General features: G+C 40.5%; 1 protein-coding gene across 4 annotated transcripts in view; it reads right to left on the bottom strand.

Annotated features, from left to right (window-relative positions):
* Window positions 1-9,093, bottom strand: part of HYDIN (HYDIN axonemal central pair apparatus protein) — a 338,461-nt gene extending 329,368 nt beyond the window's left edge. For 2 of the 4 annotated variants that reach the window (XM_044761259.2, XM_070500554.1), the window contains exon 1: window positions 8,823-9,091. The gene's annotated coding sequence lies outside the window, so the exon portion shown is untranslated. Of the gene's footprint in view, window positions 1-8,822 lie in introns of all 4 variants that reach the window. The other 2 variants (XM_070500558.1, XM_070500555.1) reach the window with 2 other exon arrangements.
* Between the last annotated feature and the right edge of the window lie 8,260 nt (window positions 9,094-17,353).

The following is a 17,353-nucleotide window of genomic DNA, read 5'->3' as shown; positions in this document are numbered from 1 at the left end:
TTTTTAAACTCCTTAAAAGTTTTAAAGAGCTGTCAAGACAGTAGCAATTACCAGACCAAAATCTAAAGGAAATCAGACACCAGAGCAGTAAGGAAAGCCCTAGAATGCCTTAGCCACTTCTGCCCTTAGGGCATTTGCTAATCCAGAAACGTTGGCGCTTTGGTTTTGCTGGCCTTATTGGGCAATAAGATAGAAGTCAATGGTTAGAGTCTGCTCAAGATGGGAAGTATAATGAGAGATCTTTTTCACCATAGGCTGGAACCCAAAATTAAAACTGGTCACTCCATCATCATCCCCAGAAAGCCACAGTAAAACTTGTTATGGTGCTAAGCAGAGAAAAAGAATTAATAGGAAAAAGAAGGAAAAAAAATATTCAAAAAGTTGGGGTCATTTCCGACCCAAATTTGCAGTCCTTGCCCATACCATTTAAATTGTCCAGAGAACGTCAAGCCATGAGCTGGATTTAGGGCAGTCCCGGACTAAAAGATCCTGAGTTGCCTGGAAGAAGCAAATATAAATCTCCCATGGAGGACGGCACCGTCATACCAGACCTCAAAAGATAAAAGTCCCCACAAACACTATTTCAAGGACAATGAAGAACAGAAATAAGCAAACACACAAGACAACAAGATACCATGAGCAAAATTAGCAGAAACTAAAGATAACAGGAAGTCCATCAAACACTTCATCTAGGAGACTTGTTAGATACAGACTATAAAATGACTGTGTTTATTCAAGATACATTCAAGCGTGTCTCTTATGTTTGAAGTACTAACAGACAAGCTTGAATATATCTTCAGGGCACACGAATCAACAAATAAAATGATAGAGTAATTCTGTAAAACAACTGTACTCTTCAAAAATGTCAATGTCCAGAAAAACGAAATTTCAAGGAAACTGTTCTACACTAAGGGAGACTAAAAAGCAGAACAACTCAAGGCAGCATGTGATCCTTGACTGGATCCCGGATTTAACAAAGAAAAAAAAAAAAAAAACCACTAAAAGGGACATTATCGAAAAATTGGGCAAATATGAATATGGAGTGTATATCAGATAATACTGTACCAATTTTAATTTATGGACTGTGATAACAGTATTGTGGTTATGTAAAAGAATGTTCTTATTCTTAGAAAATACCTGCTAATGTATATAAAGGAGTAGTGTCATGAGATCGCCCTTCTGGCAGTCATAAACTTACTTTCAAATGGTTCAAGAAAAAACAGAGAGAGAGAGAAAAAAGGCAAAGCAAAAGCAAATGTGGTAGAATGCTCACAACTGATGACTCTAAGTAAAGGGTATTTAGGTACCATTATTTCAAGTTTTCTTTAGGTTTAAACATTTTTTTAAAACAAAATGTTATGGGAGAACATATACAGCAGATTTGAAAGATATCCAAATAGAACACCTAGCAATGAAAGATACAGTAAATTTAGAAATTTCATAGATAAGCAAAACGTATATTTTAAATAGCTGTAAAGAAGATGACTAAACTAGAAAATAAATCAGAAGAACTATGCAGGTCAGTACGTGGAGTGACAAAAAAATTATTTTATTTTAGTTTTTGAAATACACAAGTGAAATAAAGAGACATGGAAGACAGAGATCTGACATCATTGGATCCTTGAGTGAGAGAAAAGAGATGAGTCCGAGGCCACATCTAAAACATAATAGCTGATGCACAACCTGAAGGACCTACAACTAGAATATACAACTATGTCCTGAGGGGGTTTTGGGGAGAGTAAGAAGAAGAAAAAAATGAAGATTGGTGACAGAAATTAGCTCAGGTGCCAATCTTTTAAAAAAAATAATAATAGCTGAGAATTTTACCAAAATCTTGAAACAGACCAATATGTACATTCAATAAGCCAAATAAATCCCAATCTAGATAGATGGGGAAAAAAAATCCATACCTAGACTTAGCCTAGAGAGGGTGAAGAAAACCAAAAATAATGAGAAAAATCATTTAAAAAGCCAATAAAAAAGACAGATTATCTTCAAAGGAGCCAAGTTAGATAGAGAGCTAATTTCTCAATATAATGGAAGCCAGAAGTTGGTAGAATGACAAATTCAAATATGCCAGAAGAAAAAAAACTGCCATCTTTTAATTCTGAAATAAAAAACTGCCATCTTTTAATTCTATAACCAGCAAAAATATCTTTCAAGGGTAAGGGCAAATCAAAGACAATCTTAGACAAGCAAACATGGGAAGATTCACCCCAGCAGACCTCCGTCACACTTAGTCAATGGGCATTGACTGTGAATATGACCTACATTGAAATTTAAGATTCTGCTCTCCAGCATTCTGCTGTTCTCTCAAACCATCCATCCAATAAGTCATAAGAAGGATGTGCAACTATTGCTAAAAATGATTTTGAAATGGTTAATACCCAAATTTAGCCCATTTGAACTCTCAGTGATGCACCAAGCTGTCATTCATATGAGTTCACGACCACATGTACATCCATATTGATGTAGCACTTCTCCAAAACGAGGAAACAAAATAATTTGAACTCAGCAGGGATCTCATTTGTCCCTGACTCATAATAATACAAGTCTGTCCTATGGTTCCGTATTAATTACTTTACAAATAGAAAGACCATTACTCGTATATAAATTTCACTTCCGAACAAAACAAAACAAAACAAAATTCCATGAGTGGGGACCTCACATTGAACTGGTTAAATTTAGGGACTCATTTGTAAAGGTCAGTGTCCTTTGTTGCAATTCCAGTTCTTATGCAGATGAGAAGTTTAACCTGCCCTATGGCGCTGGGCATAATTAGCCAGCTGCACCCTCACAATAAGGTGCAGATGGTTAATTACACCAGCAAATAACTGCTTACTGGTGGGCACAAAAGCCTGTACCTAAAATCATTGAAAGTATACTTGGGCCTATTTATTCTCATGCAAACAAGACATTTATTTACAAGATTTCATCTGTGAACAGATTACCACGGGCTCCAACTCCACTGCTCTGGGGGAGACCCATTAACACTGCTGGGGTCTGGTTCAAGGGAGGGACCAGTAGCCACAAAGCCGTATTTCAACCGGTGAAATGTTTCATGCACTGCTGAATCCTGGTTGAAAAATCTCCTAAAGTTAATTTGCTGTAATAAGAATCATAAATCAGGTGAGAACTTGGTTTCCCCAGAACCCAAAGTAAATTCTATATTCTTTAGATAAAAAACCTTGCAATGAAATGAAAGAATTTTTTTTTTTCACAAGCAAACACGTCAACATTGGTTGGCTTAAGAAAATAAAAGATGAATTTTCTGTGCCCTTGAGGAATTTCATGAGCTAGCTGAGCTCCCAGAATTTAGAAAGCCATACTAGATACAACACATCCAATTATTGTTAGACTGTTCCAAAGATCTCATTTAAAAATGTATTCTATTAATCCCCGTGTGGCAAGAATAGGATTGGGAGAGAAAGGCGAGAGGGTAACCACTTCATAACACCCATGTTTGGAAGCCCTCTGCCAGCTGCAAAGTTCGCCGTTTGCGGGGTCAAGATGACAGGGCTGGGGAACAGAATACTAATCTCCTCGAATCTGCATAGAACCTTTCCTCTGAAGAACCCACAGCATGTGTGATTCTATTCAGTTTAATTGTATGTTGGGGAGGAGAAAAAGCTGCTTGCCATGATTTTAATTGCTAAGAACACACTATCTTTTTAGGAACCATCTGTTTAATTGTAATTACACACAGTGATGTAAAAACACAAATGATTAACAAGTACAAAGCTTCCCTACCCCTACCAGTTTTAACATCACGAGCCATATTGTAAAAGAGTATTTTGCCTTTTCCCTCTCTGCAATATTTCATGATTTAGCAACTGACAGCCTACCATTTATTACAGAATCTCATTCTGGTAGAGCTAAAGCTATTAATTAATATTTTTAGATTACATCCCTCTGTTACTCCTTTTTATTAAATTTTAATTCTCTCCGAGAGTGACAGAGATTCTATCAGAAATGAAATACATAAAGCCCCTTTTTATCCACTTCTCACTAAAACCTATGAGGTTCCATATAATACACATCATCTATAATTAGTTACCAGGGACATTCCAAAGCATTGCAAGACTAATTTTTTGGCTTTCATAAACACAAATTTCTGCCTTCCTGGTTTTGAAATATGCTTACCGCACTGTTATTATTTTAAAAGCCACAAGTATTGGTAATTGTGTTCAGACATGAATAAAAATAGCTTAACCTTGAAATTTATTTTAATTAGGGATTTTTCAAAGCCACTGCTGCAAACTTGGGTGGATTGTTTATAATAAAAACAAGCATCAACAACATAGTTGTACAGAACATAGAATTAGGCAAAATTGTTTAACTTGGGCTTAAAATAGTAGTTTAAAGAAATAAAAACAGACACGGGTGCAGTCAGATCATAATGTTATTAGAGCAACCTTACATTCAGGACATTTTAGATAGTCTATTAAAGCAAGGAGACGGCATTTAAAAATAAAATACAGGAGACTTATGAACTGCCAGTGAAATTACAAGAGATTTCTTTCTTCATCATTTCACACTAATTTTTTTTTTTTTTTGAGGGAGATTAGCCCTGAGCTAACACCTGCTGCCAATACTCCCCTTTTTGCTGAGGAAAACTGGCCCTGAGCTAACATCCGTGCCCATCTCCCTCTACTTTATATGTGGGACACCTGCCACAGCATGGCTTGATAAGTGGTGCGTAGGTCCAAGGATCCAAACCAGTGAACTCCGGGCCGCCAAAGCGGAACATGTGAACCTAACTGCTGCGCCACGGGGCTGGCCGGCATTTCACACTAATTTTTCTTTAAAGTCAACCAAGCTGACTTTTTGCTATTCATTTTAAGATGAAGATCACCACTGTAACAATATCACATACTTTCATGACAAGCCTTTCAATCAGGCACAGAACATTTTTCTAATAAATTTTTTTTTCCCATTTGTGTGTGTGTGTGAGGAAGATTGGCCCTGAGCTAACATCTGTGGCAATCTTCCTTCATTTTATGTGGGATGCCACCACAGTGTGGCTTGATGAGTGGTGCTAGGTTCACGCCCAGGATGGGAACCTGTGAACCCAGGTCACAGAAGCAGCGTGTGCAAACTCAACCTTTATGCCACCGGGCCAGTCCCCAAGCACGGAACATTTTTTAAAAGCCCACTCTTCTTCCCTATCACCACAAGGGACAAATATCACCCTTGAAAAAAAAAGATCAGAGAATTAAAGCACCTTAACTCTTCGAAGTAATGAAAAGACTGCACAGTTTTTCAAATTAAATTGCAGTAGAGGCATTTTGCAATGTATCAGTTCATCGCTTCTCCTCCTCTGCACAACCTGAATCCTTCTAGCACGATCCTACAAGCACCCATCCGTCTTGCAAGACCATTTTATAGGAGGAGCAGCCAAACGCTGAGCGCACCTGCAGCGTTAACGAAGAAACAGATCTCGGGTGAAATTGTTTGAGAGGAAGAGAGTGCCCTCAGGAAATGGCTGATGCTTCACTTCTTATGACAGCAGCCGTGACGAGGCCTATTACTGTCCCCTGCGTTCTAAAATGTGCTCATCCTAAGCCAGTGATCTTTAACCTTTGAGGTCCAAGTCCCACTGAGAATCAGATAAAAGCTATGAACACTGTCCCTCAAAAGATGAACACAGAAGTCAAGAATCTCTGCCTTACGCAGATCCCAAAGTGTACCAGTTAATACCTGCTTTCAATACTCACAGGTTATGTGGGTTTCTTTCAAACTTGATGTGTTTTCATGTTCTAAATGTTTTTGCTGCTAACGTGGAGAAACATTCTCAAAACTATTTTGAAGTTTGTGAAACTCTACCACTAATTCATAACAGATAATAATTTGCCCTCTACTTTGTGATTGCATGAATCATTCTCACACACAAGCCAGAGGTACTGTTGTGCCTTCTCCAAAATAATTCTAAGTTTGCTCATATACAAAACATGAAATAAAACGTAAAACCTAAGACTATAAAACTTCAAGAAGAAAACATGGAAGAAAATCTGTGTTAACCTTGGATTAAGCAAAGAGTTTTAGATAGCACACCAAAACACCATCCACAAAAGAAAAAACTGATAAATGGGAATTTATCAAAACAAAAACTTTTGACTTCAAAGGACAACTCAATAAGCAGACAGTTGTAAGACATGGGTAAAATATATGAACAGAAACTTCACCAAAGAAGAGAGAGAATAACAAATAAGCACATGTTATTCAGCATCATTAGTCATCAGGGAAATGCAAATTAAAGACAGAAGGAGATATTACTACATATTTACAAGAATAACTAAAATTAACAAAATTGTCACCTGTTAGCAGGTTTTGGAGCAAGTGAAAAATCTCATACTATGCTGGTGGAAATGCAAAACAGTATAGTCACTTTGGAAAACAGGTTGGCAGTTTCTTATAAAATTAAACATACACTTACTATAGAGCCTAGAAATCCCACTCTCAGGTATTTATCCAAAGAAATAATAATACATGTCGATACAAAGACCTGTATGTGAATGTTTATAGCCACTTTATTTATTCATAATCACTAAAAACTGGAAACAACCCAAATGTCCATCAACTGGTGGTAAATCTATTAAATTGAATAGTACTCAACAATAACAAGGAAAGATCTACTGTTTCATGCAACAACATGGATAAATCTCAAAAGCAACATGTTAAATAAAACAAGACGGAAAAAAGTACTATGTATTTTATGATTCCATCTATATGATATTCTGGAAAACACAGAAACAGTAATGAGATCATTGGTTGCCAGGTGCCGGGGGAGGGGAAAGTGGATTGATTACAACTGGGTACAAGGAAGCACTCGGAGCTCACAGAATCATTCGATACATTTATATGGTTCATGACTATATATTTTTCAAAACTCATGGAACTCTACACCTAAAAGGGGTGAAATTCACAGAAGGTAAACTATACATCATGAACCTGACTTAGAAAAATAGCTAAGAACCTACTGGGAGAAAATATTAATTTAAATTATATTTCAACATAGCATACAAAGTATGTACCGTAGCCTTACAAGTCAATACAAAAAGGACAGTCAAACTTAAATTAGGCAAAGATAAAGACAGGCAATCCATAGAAGATCAAGTATCAACAGTCAAGAATCATAAACTGTTCAGTCTCGCTAGTAATCTGGCAAATGTAAACTATAACAAAGTGATAGTCAATATTTTCCCATCAGGCAAATGTAAACTATAACAAAGTGATAGTCAATATTTTCCCATCAGAAAGACAAAGTTTTAAACGACTGAGAATATCAAGTGTTGATGCCTATGCAGAGCAAGTACAATCTCTACAATAAGACCCCAAAAGAGTTACATCAATGGGGATAATGAAATTTCAACTATATTCATAGTCAGCTAACTCAAAAGACAGAAGAATAACCTCTAAATAGTTGGGTGACCGTCTTCAGTCAGTGGGCTGTACAGTGAGGGGAGATGGCAATCCTGAGGATGCTAGTGTCGAATTCATTGACGCTGGAAGAGTCAGTCCAGTGTAGACTGGGGAGACCACAGAAGGTACACATGAATGATTCTAAGGATTGACCAGCCCACCAAGCAAAGAGTGATGTCCGGGTAGCCACTCAGATAGTGATAGCCTCCTCAACATTCTCAAGGAAGAAACTGAAGTACGAAATGAGGGCCCCAGCAAAATTTAGAAGAACAAAGATATAATGGAATTGATAAATTTATCCTTCTACTAATTTATGGTGACAAATAGGAAAAGTCTATAAATTAGAATTTTGTGAAATGTGTTTAAATATTTCCAGAATTAAATCTTTTCAGTGGTTCAATATCTGAATTGGGTTGCTCCTGGGCAATTTAGGGGATTTTCTGGGGATATCTTTGACCTTAGCACTGACTTCTGAACCGAATACAGTAAAATGTGACTTGAGGGCACAGATGCTATCTTACAATATTTTCTTTTCTGGCCTGCAAAATATCTAGGTCAGTACTAGACATGAAACGGGTCCTCGATTACTTTAAGGAGTCCAGAAAATGAGAGTGGGAAAGAACCATCTTGATAAAATACATACTGGTTGAAGTATTCTGAAATGAAAAGAACAGGACCCAATAGAGGCAGGGAGCAAGAAACCCAAGGTAAACACATAGAGGACAGGACACGGGGTAGCCCCCCTGGGTGGTGGTTAAGAGTCATACCAACCGCCAATCACTAACCCCGGATCATGGGACACTTTCTGAGCCCAGATTGCTCAACCGTGAAGGCGGGTTAATCATTACAGTCACTCCACAGGACTGTTGCGGCTATAAGATGAGATCACACAGGTAAAGCACATCTGAGGGTGCAGTGGTCATGCATTTGATCCCCACAGTTATCCTGAGAAGGAAAAGGGGAGGGAGGAGAAGGAGGAGAGGGGGCGTGGCACCCCACTTTCCTGGTGAGAAAATAGGGAAAATGATTCGTCCAAGGGCTCACGGCTAAATTAGAAATCAGAAGCAAGGTGAACACCGAGGTCTTCTGTCCTTCGGGTCAATGCCTGCCTCTTTGCTACCTGTCTGGCTGGGGAATCCCAAGAACAGAAATCGGAACTTCCACTATTTTAATTGGGGTGAGAGAAGGGGCCAGAGAAGGCAAGGGAGGGGTGGGATCTGGAAGGCCTAGGGAGCCTCTGGGATAAACGGCGGGAACGCATGGAGGAGACCCCAGGCCCGTCCCCATGCCCCCTGCACTGTGACCCCTCGGTCACTGCGAGGACCTCCGACCTCGGTGCACCCCCGAACCCCTGTCAATTCTGCTCCCCGATCCCCACCAAAACCCCGCGTCCCACTCACAGACGCCGCTGCCAAGGGGCTCCCCACGCGCCTCCAAGCCGCCGCTCTGCTCCGGTGCAGCCCCGGGCCAGGAGCTGTTGCCATCCGTTGCCACAGCAACCACCGAGCCCCGCACAGCCTAGCAAGCTGCTCGATGATTGGACAAGGCAAGCGTCCATAGCAACCGCCAGGCAGGGACGCTTGGTGGAAAAAAATTTGGTTTTCAGGAATTCTTCGGACACCCTCTTTCACCAAGGGCAGCCTTAACCAGGCATCTGTCCTAGTTCTTTAAAGGTGCTTCATGCATGAGCTCATTTAACGCTAGTCTTCCCGTGTTGCTGTGAGGGTCCTCATGTGTACAGGAATTTTTAACTTGGGGTCCTTTTATCTCTTCAGGAGGTCCATGAACCCCCTTAAGTTATATGCAAAAGTTTAGGTCCATTTACCCAATAGATATATGTAGATTCTCAAAGGAGCTAGAACCAGAACCCAGGTTGCCAGACACCCAAGGCTGTCCAAGAGAATAACTTTCATATGCATTAACCCCATCTTCCTTCTCAGAGACCCAAGATTGAAAAAGGGCGGTCCTTCTCAGACTTCATTTAGATTGTGGCCTCACTCAACTCCTGCCTTGAGACATCTCCCAAAGACTTTAACTCTTGACATTCATTCATTCATTCATTCAGTAAATATCTATTGATCACTATTGTTAGTCATGCCTTTGTCATAGAGGCACTTTTCTAGCCTCTGTAAGATAGCCAATGTCAAGACAGAGTCCCTAATTACTTAGAGCTTTCCTTACGGTGTGGGAGACAACAGGTGCACAAACAAGATCATTTCAGATTGTGATGATACACAAAATGTGTGTTTGATGGACAGTGTCTAAAGGGATGAGCCCTGTAGATAGCACAGTCAGGGAGGCTGATGTTGAGGAGACGGCATTGGAGCTGAGACCTGAGAAGACACCAGCTAGAGAAGAGCAAGGAAGACAGAAACACAAGCAAAGGAAACAGAAAGTTAAAAGAAATGAATTTGGGTGTTAGAGAAAATGAAAGGCTAACGTGGCTGAAAAGGAGAGAGCTTGTAGGCCTGTGGTAAGACGCAATCAGATTGCCCTCCCCTAGCTCTTTGAAGGGTCAGCTACTTCTCCCTACTCCTTTGTTTCTTCATTCCCAGCCACACCCTACCACGTCACCTCAGTTCTTTCCTTCATAGTCCTTGTTACTTTTTATTGTGTGTGAGCTCCAGGAGGACAGAGACTGTGTTTGTGTTGTTCAACACAGATCCTCAGCACCTAAACTAACCAGTCCAGCGTGGACACTAAATATTTGTTGACTGCGTGAATCTCCAAATCTCCATACTGGGAACTGTGGTAGATCTTAGGGACAAGACAAAGACGCCTCTGCCTTCATGGAGCCTAAATACTTGCGGAATAAATGAATTACAAACTATATGGGCGAACTAAATGTGTGCAGAATTGAATGATTTAGACTGTAAGTGCTGTGGGAAGCTGTGGAACAATTCCCTAGATAATTTCTTCATTCAGTCTATTATAGTTCAGTTCAATTGCACAAATATCGAATGCCTACTATATGCCAAACACTGTGGTATCCAGCAAGGACCAAGAAGAATGCCAGTCCTGCCACAGAACCAGCTTACAGTCTGCCTCCATGCTGTCCATTAGACGCTAGACACTCGTAGCCACTAGACATTTGTGACCATTGAGCATTTGGTGTGTGGCTGGCCCAAACTGGAATGTGGGACAAATATAAACTCCAGACTTTAAAGACTTAGTGCAAAACAAGAATGTGAAATATCTCATTAGTAATTTTTAATATTGATTTCAGATTGAAGTGATAACATTTTGGATATATTGGGTTAAATAAGATTATTATTATTAAGATTAATTTCACTTGTTTCTTTTTTAATCTGACTGCTAGAAAATGTTGAATTACATATGTGACTTGCATTATATTTCTATTGGACAGCACTGGTCTAGTGGGAGCTTAATGCTAGTTGAATAAACAAGCGATATCTTATTGAAGATGTTAAAGTAGACAACTGAGGTGAGGCACAATAGGCAGCAAATTTCAAATAGAGGAACTAGACCAAGAGTTTACAAAGCAAAGAGGCTAGAGAACGCTTAAGCCGTTCACGTCCTGAGTGCACCGAGGGTCAGGAGTAGGTGCTTAGGGAGGATTTTCTCAAAGAGGGCTGAGCTGTGAGCCCCACCTCCTAACCTCTAGTCAAAAGAAAGGGGCTTTGAGGGGACCACCCATGAATTTAATGTATTAGGGGACACAGCAGGTTTGTGTCTGAATCCCATCTAGAAGTTCTAAAGGGCAAGAGATGAGCGGACTAGTGGGCAGACAGCAGAACAAGGGAAGAATTGCTTGGCTGGGAGCAACTCGTCATCTGAGAGAGAAAATCTGATTGGTTTAGGTGGCTCAAGTGCAACGTATCTCTCCGGTCCAATCGTCTTTGGCCAGAGAGTCACTTTGAATGAACACGGCTGCCAGGGCCACTCCTGTGTGGACGATGGTTCTCATTCTCAAGAAAGTGAAGGTGGGCTGGACAGGGTCCCCAAAGCCATCTACTACATGAGTTCTCTACTACAATTAGAGTTCTACAATCTACTACATTACAGTTCTCTAATCATCCAGCCGCCAAACTTCATTTTCCAAACCTCTTTCCTTCCTCTCCACATCCTGTTCATTTACCATTTGGGGACCAATTGCCTCCAATTTTTCACTTCCACATATCTTTACACTTTCACACTTCTTTCCGACTCCCCTGCTATGACTCTACCTCAAGCCAGCATCTTATCTTGCCTTGGTCTACTGCCATAGTTCCCAAACTGTGTGCTAGGGCACCTCGAAGTGCCACAGTGAACTCACAAGGGTGTCAGGTTGTTTTAAATGTTCACAGGAATCACAGCAATATCTTTTGGAAACGACTAGCTCGAGGTAGTTCATAGTTTCAATGCTAGATTATGATACTGCTTCCAATGACTAAATCCTTTCAAAGCTGGATTTTCAGTAATTGCTGTGACGAAACCAAGTATCACACAAAAATCAATGTGGAAAAGGAAATGAGGGTGGTGGTGATCCCAAGGCTTGAGAAGATGTCCCATGGTCAACGGAAGATATGTATGTCCTAAATTGTTAGGACATATGCTTATTAAGCTATTTGGACCTGTTAATAATAAATGGAATTTATTAATAAACACTTAATAAATGGAATTGTTAGTTATTTCTTTTGGCCCAGGGATGCTGTGAAACTATGACTGAAATACTAAAAATATTTCTCACCTTTTCATTCTTATTTTACCAAGAGTAGGAGACGGAACTGATTCCCATTTCAAAGATGAGTCATGTACAGTGCATCGTTAATGTCCCCGGAGAAGAAGACTAGTTGGACTCTTCTGAATAGAACGATTTTCGGAGATTATTTCTTGTGTCGCTTAGAAAATATGTTTGCTTTACTTCCTCTTGTGGGAATATCTAATATGCTCAAGTAAACACAGAAAGCATATATTGAGCATTTACTGGTTGGCTTAGAGTAAAAAGCACAAAACCAGGAAATCTAGATCCGAGACCCAGTTCTACCATCTATCACCTTTATGTCCTGAGGTTAGCTACTCCACCTCTCTAACCTCAGTTTCTGCAACCATTAATGGGCATGATCCAGCCATTCAAACAATATTATTTATGAGCCGACTCTGTGCTCAGCATTGTTGAATACTGTAAAGCAGTGTTTTCAACCTTTTTTCTCATTATTGCTCCCCTAAGGGGCCTTTTTAGACATTTTTGTCCTAATTATGCCTCCCAAATTTTAATACCATGTCTACACTGTATATCTGTTTATGTACTGCATATAAATTTGTGCTTTATACATAAAAACAGTGAGGTTTTTTGCCCCTCAAGAATCACTTTTTGCTCCCTTGGGGACAATATTGTCCCTATTGAGAAGGCATGCACAGAGACAGAGGGGACAACATTTCTGCTCTCACAAAGCCTGTATTCTAGCGTGAGACGTTGGATAAAAAATAAACAAGTAAAGTATCAGATGTGAACAGTGCCATGAACAAGTAAAATAGGATGCCCTGCTGGAGAATGAATGAGGAGATGAGCCCAGTGGGGAGACCTGAATGACAACAGGGGCAGCCTGGCATCTAGCAGGGAGGAGCTGCTGGTGTGGCAGCCTTGCTGGGTGGGCATGAGCTCGGCGAGAGGCAACAGAAAGGCGGAGCATGGTGAGCTCCGGTGACACCACCATCAGAGGGTCATTTTGAAGACTGAGTAATACAACCTGGAAAAACACTTTGTAAATAGTAGATTGCTAAGCGAACGGGAAGGGTTATTACGTGCAAAACGCTCCTTTTAGGCACTGTGGGCAGACAATGACTAAGCTCTGGCACCTACCATCAAAAAGAGCTGTTTTTGAAAAGCAGCTAAAAAGGCTGGAATCTGGGAAAAGACTTAAACGATCAAAGATATCAGATATCTAGATAGACCTAGAAGACAGAGAAATGTTAGCAGAAAGGATACCTAATATTTCTGAGGCGTTTACCCTATGTTTCTGTGCTAATTGCGTTACACACATGAATCTTCACAACCCTGTGGGATTACTCTCTTCATTTCACAAATGAGAAACTGAGGCTCCAAAAGCATAAGTGACTTGCCCCAAATCACACAGGCAGTAAGTGGCAGGATTTAGGTCTGTCTGACTGGAGTCTAAGGTCTTAACCAAGAGGACACGACCCCCAGCTTCCCCATCGGGTCCTTTGCAGACTCTGTCTTCTACACCTGCTCCTCTGCTAGTGATGGATATTTCTTCAGTTTGTAGAACTGGACTTATCCTGCTCAGACATCAGACTCAGCTCAAAAATTAAAAGACTAATTATAATGCTCTTACAGGGCCTAGGAACAAAAACTGTCAGCACTATGTTTAATTACCCACTGTCTTGCTTGCAGGGGGAAATATATCTTACCTCATGTCCTGAGGATTAGTCAAAATGGACTATGTCTGGGTTGGAAGAAAATTTAAAGGCAGATTTTATTCTGTTTTGGACTTCCTAAAAATGCAAATCCAAGAACTGCCAACAGGACTACCCTGCCAGTGATTAACTGTCAAGAGGAGACCCAGAGAGAAACACTTGCCAAGAGGAGACACCAGACACTTGCTGCGTCTGGTGGCTGAGAGACATAATTGAAAGAGTGGTAGACACGAACGCCCAGGATCAGGGATTGACTTATGATAGGAAAGTGTCACGCGGCTCTGGAACCGACAGCGTGTGGTAGAGAAGACCTGCAGTTTAAACGAGGTGGAGCCAGAGCCGGTCTGTGAAAAGCTCTTCCAGTCCTCAGGCACTCGGCTCTTGTCATACCCCAAACTGTCAAAATCAAAAATGGTCTCCTGTTAGGAAAATACTTGATAATGCAGTGTATACAATTATAAATGCACTATGCTTTTTTTTTCTCTTTTTTTTTGATTAAAATCTCACAAAATAGAATCCCTGTGTTTGTAGGGCCCAACAGCGTAGCAGTACTACAAAGAGAGAACATGTCTGTGAGTGAGGTACCACACAAAGGTAAACATGAACCTGTCAAGAATAAGAACAACTTATATCAACCGTGCTAGAAAAAAGCCTGAACTATCTTTCTGTTCTCTAGAGAAAATGATGCTACAAGACCATCGTTCTATGAAGGGGCAATCAAACATTATGCAGACAAAAGTATAGGAGAAAATTATTATAGAGATGTGGCAAGCAGCTAATGAATAAAAAACTTGTTATTTTTTATTTTGTGATGTATATGGTATTCATTAGCTTTTTTAATGGTGTAATTTAGTATAACTCATGCTAAAAAACAATTAGGTACTTTTGCACCTAATTTTTATTTGTAATAAAGGGATTTCAAGATTGTATAACCTTCAAATGCTACACAAATTAGCCCCTGGGTGAGACTTGCAGTCACGGGGAGGTGAAGCACATGGACATGAAAATATTAATGTGCAATATACCACAAAATAAATAGCACTGTAATAATCTATAAAAAATATTCAATAAACATGAAGGTGGTTAAGAAGGGAAAGACCGTGGTTGACTGGAGTTGTCAGAAAAGCTTCAGAGGAGGTTGAACTTGAAGTGGCCATTGAAGCCCCAGTAAAATTTTGCTTCACTTATTAATATGTCTTCTGATGGACCCATCAAATACTGTACTGAATCCTTGCTCTCTTAGAGCAGATTGGGCCAGCCACTGGGGGTGCCGCTGTGAACAAGTGAAGCCTAGAGAGCAGAGGCGAAGGAAGGGTGAGGCTTCCAGACGAGGAGGGTACATTCCTGAAAACGGATCATCAGGGCTTAGTCATGGTGAAGATGACAATTTCTGAGATGAAAATCTAATCTTAGATACTTGGGAATAAAAGACTGGAGAGGGACAGAGCCAGGAACTCCAGAAAGGCGAACACGGAAATGGGCTACTACTTTCACTTTAGAGGGAAGGGGGTGTGACCAATCTCAGATTCTCTTTTCTCTTTCTGGCAAAATGAGGAAGGATCTATGAAATGCCCAAGTGATCCAGAGGGAAAGAAAGAAATGTTTGATTTGAGCCTGTATAAAAATTTTGCTCTGATAATTATAATATCCTGTTAAAGAATAAGAGAGGAATACATAAGGATTCATCCATTCATTCATTTAAGCACACATTTCTCAGACACCTAGGCATTGAAGACCATGCCAACTGTGTCAGATACTAGGGACAAAGAGGAAAATTCTCAGGTGTTTATCTTCCAGCTAGACTAAACATAAAGGAGTACAGCCGCTATAATAATGACACAGGAAGGAGCCAGAAGGAAGCAGATACTGAGCTTTTGGTCTTTCACAAGCTGACTGGGCTGAACATTAGGAGGAAATGAGAAATTCAATTTAAAAGCACCCCATTGCCCTCGTTAGACCAACCCTGAGGCTTTGGAGGGTTCTCAGGCCCCTGAGCTCATTAGAAAAGCAGATGGATGTATCAGAGGGGTTAATGGCAGCCAGGGATGACCCTGATATGATTTGGTCCCAGCTGCTGACCTTCTAGAGATGGATATGACTTTGAAAACTGAGGGCAATAACTTTTGGTGAGGAAGGAACCATAAAGTAAAATCTAAAATTATGTTAGGCTTAAAGATAAATAATTCCCCCCATAGGAATAGAAAAACAACTGTAAAATTAAAATAGGGTTGTAGCAACATTGCCAATTGTTTATTAAATCAAATACTGCCTACTGCACTAATAAAGGTAGTCATGGCATGGATAATACACCACAAAGGAGGATTTCAAAATATTCTTCGCTATTCCATTAAGGAGGGCAAAATTGGGATCCTAGTGGAGGAACATGGCTGACACATACATGGGTGGATATGCTGTGCGTGTGTGCGTGTGTGTGTGTTTCTTGGGAGCCAAGATGAAGATGAGGACATAAAGCCTAAGTTCACGTGGATATAGTGGAATTACATGATGTGTTCTGGCCATTTGTTCTTCCTGTTTCTGACCAACCGTCTTCGTCCGTCAATGTCTGCACCTTGCCACCTAAAACCCTTAATAAACGGTCTTTACTTCTGCTGCTAGCCACGCAGAGTCACCAAGAGTCATGTAAGACTGAAGCATTCTACTCCATGGATAAATGGGATTCCCAAAGAATGCAAAAACACCAGTGCTTTGGCTACAGTGGCTGCTTTTATCAGATGATCTGTGGATGTTTCCATCCTAGAATAACAGTTCTTGTTCCCATCTCAGAAAACAGTTTCATTATTTAGGAGATCAGGAAATGAAAACAGTTTCCAAATCAGTGGTGACTATTTCTGCACAGTCTCTGTCTTTTCCCGTAACACAGCTTCAATGAGCTGCTAAGAGCTCAATATTCTTAGGCATGCAAAAAGAGCATTAATCTGCCTTATTAATTAATTAATCCAATGACTTATCCAAATTTTTGCCTGTGAGCACTCTAGGACCCACGGTTCCTGCTCTCCACTCTTGTTTCCCCACGTTTTATCTCTTTTGTATGCCTTTCCCCATGCCTCCCTCTTCTCCTGGCTAACTTCTCCATAAATAATACTCTTTGACTCTCCCAGAGTCCAAACATAATGAGTGAGAGGAACTGAAAGCCAGGTGAGGCTTCTGACCTCCACCCTAAACAGGTTCCCACGCTTGCTCAGACGTGTCCGTTTCAAGAGGAGCAGAAAGGATCCTTATTCAGGTGCTCTAGATCACCCAGAGTCTCTCCATCTGATCTCACCTCCCTCCAGCTCCTTCCTGACAAAGGGTTTTGACAACTTTCTTATTGTTACTGCCTCTGGTCCAAGTCAGACTTGAATCTTTAATGGTTTCTGTGAGGAAAGATGCGTCATTTGGCTTTTAAGATGCACACACAACTCCCTTCGCAATGCCAGTATCCTTAGGGGTTTGTTAATGCATCAAGCCACATACCTCTGGAGAAAATTCCATCATGTCCCTGAAACAAGAAGAGAGTTAAGCTCTACTCTCAGTTGAGCCCGTACTGGTGAGC

The sequence above is a fragment of the Equus asinus genome, chromosome 28, assembly GCF_041296235.1.
Source record: "Equus asinus isolate D_3611 breed Donkey chromosome 28, EquAss-T2T_v2, whole genome shotgun sequence".
NCBI lineage: Eukaryota > Metazoa > Chordata > Mammalia > Perissodactyla > Equidae > Equus > Equus asinus.
Note: the sequence above shows the minus strand (reverse complement) of the source record. Positions and strands in the feature narration are given on the sequence as shown.